The 4313-nt window shown below is 32.5% G+C and overlaps 1 long non-coding RNA gene across 1 annotated transcript; it reads right to left on the bottom strand.

The window, feature by feature from the left end:
• Nucleotides 1-593: 593 nt before the first annotated feature.
• On the bottom strand, nucleotides 594-3719 carry LOC141487072 (uncharacterized). Its single transcript, XR_012468186.1, has 2 exons — nucleotides 2929-3719; nucleotides 594-2842 (listed from the first exon to the last, which is right to left on the bottom strand). It is a non-coding gene; the product is annotated as an uncharacterized lncRNA (long non-coding RNA).
• Between the last annotated feature and the right edge of the window lie 594 nt (nucleotides 3720-4313).

Below are 4313 nucleotides of genomic sequence, written 5' to 3'. Positions count from 1 at the left end.
GGTTTCTCACATATATGACATATCTTGGCAGTGACAATATTAGGAGGGCATATCATCGGTTCAATATTCCTGATTTTTGACTCAACGAATTTTGCAATGCTAGCCATTTCATCGGTAAACCATTGTATGCAATCGTCACATCGATGGCTATTAAATTTGGACGAACTGTCATCATAAGAACATCTCAAGTAGTAGCCTACACTGAACGCTTCATGTATTTGAAATTTTCTACATTTGTCCGAAATCTTTTCCACGCAATTTTCGAGGACTGATTCAAAATCAGCGTATAAAACGAAAGGACATTTTTGTTTATATACATAAGTTCGGAATTCAATATGATCAAATTTTGGAAATGAAATTTTACACTCGTTTATATTCTCACACAAAACGATATGTTCATCCAGTTTCTGCTGACTTGAAAAATAATTGATACATCGATCACAGAAAAACTTTTGTTCGTTATATTCACTCATTTGTTTTGAAAATAATCTAGATAAGTTGATAAAAAAAGTTGATATATGTCAAAAAAAAACTTTCATCGTGAAAAAAAGTGTTTTTCACCGTGAAAAAGTTGGTTTTTTTTCACTGCCGGAATAATTGACAATTCATAACAATAAGAGAGATCCACAGAATTTGCAGTTCGGCCACTTTTCATCAAAATAAGGAAAATATTCGCATTTGAAGAAATTTTCTGACAACTGTCATATTTTAAAATAAGTTCGTCAAATTCAGGAAGTGAAAAAATCATTCAATTCAAGTGGACCAGTTCAACTAAAAGCTAAGTATTCTTGAAATATATCTTTTATATATAAAACACATATTTTGCTCACTTTGAACCGTAGTTGTATATCATTCATTTCAATGACTGCTAACGATGGCCTCTCTCTTGATAACAAATTCTGTGAAATTTGTGAAAAATCCTTTAAAACAACGAAAGGTCTCAAAATTCATAATGATAGAGTTCATGAAATTTCTAATACAAAATCCTCTTTGAATGAATCAGCTTTCACACTAGCTGTCGATTCTGTTCTGGTGCCTCATTCTAATGAAGATACGTCATTCAATACTACGTTTCATTAAAAATTGTCCTTATTGAAACGATCCAGTCACATTATAAAAAGGATTCCCAAATCTGCAAGAAATTGCTCTGCCTCTGCCCTTTGCGAAATTATAGAAGAATGCTTACATACAAACTCTCCAACAAGCTGGGAAAACTTGTTAACTTTTCCTTATACTTTGTTCTCCATCCCACATGCCAAGGACTCCCGTAGATCTTCTCTCGCATCTCTCATAAAGAAAAACATCAAACTTCTCAATTCCAAGACCAATGTCATTCCATCTCAAATCGATGAAAGGAAATATAACCAAAACTTTTCTAAGCTTGTTTTGAGTAAAATAGCTGATGGTGGCATTAGGTCAGCTATCTGAATCTTGAGCTCAAGTGATACGTTGGCCGAATACGATAAATCCACACTTTCAGTTCTCCGATCAAAACACCCTCGATCAGATTCCTCCACACATTCTCTGGATTCGCAACTATCACACGATTTTTCAGAGTTTCCGGTGTTCCAATTTTCAGACCATTAAGTATCGGAGGCAATTAAATCTTTTCGTTCTGGTTCTGCTGTTGGTTTGAATTCTTTCCAATCGTGCAGGTACTACTTCATGAAATGTCTTTTTTTTGACAACATTCATTTCTAAACTATATACATTCACAGAAATATCGTTTTGTTTTTCAAATTTTGTGATGCAGCAAATTGGCAAAGGAATTTTCAAGCCCTTTATATTTGAAACCGTATCATAATTTGGATATGAATAAGCACGTGAAATCTTTCTTTTGGGAGGGTACAAACCACTTACGATCGCTCTGAAGAAACACGCATCATCTTGATTATCAAGATTCACCCATGCATGTTTATTTGCAATTTCTTTGGGCAATCGTATGAATGATGCACCGTTGCCCATTTCATATTTATTGATTGCTACCTTAAGCAAAAGAATTTTACTCAATGCCCAACCAGAGTCTCTTTCCTGAAATTCGTCGAGTTTATTCAAAATAACATCCACAGCATGTTCGTTGTACCAAGCAGACAAATTTGTCCCCAAATCAATGATTTCATTACGAGTATGGAAATATTTTCTATCGATAATTTCCCCGTCATTCGATGTTTTGATGAAATCCCCCAACAATGTCTTGTTCACTTTGAGGCATTGCATCTCCTTCAAAATTTTGGAAATTCTAGATTTGAAAAGAAAATGTGCATCACTCAAAAATTTTCGGACTTCTTTGTGCGCTAAATTTATAATTAGACCTGTCCTCACTCTACCTCGAAAAATTGCATTTACATTTTCCCTTTCAACTCTACTGCTTTGTTTCAAACCTGATCCAATATACTTATCGTTTTTCATAACATTTATTATACATCTAATGCGTTTCAATTCCCCAATTTTACTAATAATTTTCTTTTTTTCTCTCACTGAAAATTTAATTTTTTTCATTTCCAACTCACATTTTTTAATATGCCTACCAATCAAATTCAACGACGTTCGTGCAAGGGAACTTGAATAATTTTGTTTAATTACTTCAAGCAATTTATCAATTTGCGATAAAGTTTTTGAAAACACCATTTTCAACTTACAAAAAAAAATTCCTGCGACGAATACACAAATGGATGCTTGCTGAACGCTGCAAAAGAAAGCTTGAAGTATTACTCTGTAGAAGAACTGTAGGAAACTTGAACCTTGGTCAAATGTGGTGAAGCGATGAACGGAGATGATCCTCAAAGGAAAGCTTGACGAAAAATGTTTCTGTTGTACTGAGGGGCGGAGGGTATATAACTATCTGGAAAAATGAAGAAGAAAAATTAATTTCAAATCACCCATCTAACCACTTTCAAAAAAAAACAAATGAAAAACAACAATACTAACCTCAATTTTCTACGATTCCGAAAGATGTTGCAGAATTGGCTTTCCCTGTATTAATCAGTCCTCTGAACACGATGGCGTACTCCTCTTTTCCGAAATGATTTATGAATCCCTCGTAGGTCTTTGTAACTCTCTGCGGTAGAAAAGTTATATGCTTCTCCAACTCGAGCAGTACTGTCTTTCCAAATTTCGTCTGCACGATTTGGGCTGAGAAAATTTTCTGCGGCTCTCCTAGAGGAAGATTTTGTAATTTCTCCACAGGTTTCTTATTCTCTGTGTCTACAAGAGAAATTCCGTTAATTTTGTTTAGATCCATCTACAACAAAAAATTGAACAAATTGAATGATAATGAAATTTTTCCATATTTCGAATCGAGAGAAAATGAAATTTTTCGTTTGCACACACGCAATTTTGAATTAAAATTTTTAAATTTTTTTACGGAAAACTAAATATTTTGGTTTTGAAATGAAAAACACACAATTTTGAGCAAGAATTTTGAAAACTGTCTGAAATAATTATAAATACGTAAACACATCTTAGAAAACGAAATATTTTGGTTTTGAAATGGAAAATAAAATGTTTTATTTGCACAAACGCATGCAATTGCACACGCACACACACACATACACTTTTGAACAAAAATTTTGAATACTTTCTGAAATAATTATAAGTACGTACAAACACCTTGGGAAACGAAATATTTCGGGTTTGTAATGTAAAATGAGATTCTTCGATTGAATCAACACTGTAGTACACAATTTTGAACAAAAATTTTGAAAGCTTTTTACGGAAAACGAGATATTTCGTATTCAGAATTGAAAGAAAATGAAATTTCTCATCTGCACAAACACATGCAATTTCGAGTAAAAATTTTAAAACATTTCACGGAAAACGAGATATTTTGTATTTCAAATTTCAAAACACATATTTAAAAAAAAAATTGAATACTTTTTGAAATAATCACAAGTGAGAACAAACCCCTTGGAAAACGAAATCTTTCCATTTTGAAATGAAAAATGGAATTTTTCGATTACATCAACACTGTAGTACACAATTTTTAACAAAAATTTTGAAGACATTTTACGGAAAATGAAATATTTTGGTTTTGCAATGAAAAATGGAATTTTTTTGATTACACTCACAATTTTGAGCAAAAATTTTCAAAACATTTTACGAAAAACGAGATATTTCGAATTGAGAAAATATGGAATTTTTCGTTTGCAAAAACACGCAATTTCAACCAAAAGTTTCGAATACTTTTTGAAATAATCATAAGTACGTACAAATAGCTTGGGAAACGAAATCTTTCGGTTTTGAAATGAAAAATGAAATTTTTCGATTACACACACGCAATTTTGACCAAAAGTTCTGAAGGCTCTTAGTAGACT

This window comes from Leptinotarsa decemlineata, unplaced genomic scaffold (genome assembly GCF_025532065.1).
Source record: "Leptinotarsa decemlineata unplaced genomic scaffold, Ldec_3_MD MMD2_tig00078360_RagTag_RagTag, whole genome shotgun sequence".
Classification (NCBI taxonomy): domain Eukaryota; kingdom Metazoa; phylum Arthropoda; class Insecta; order Coleoptera; family Chrysomelidae; genus Leptinotarsa; species Leptinotarsa decemlineata.
Note: the sequence above shows the minus strand (reverse complement) of the source record. Positions and strands in the feature narration are given on the sequence as shown.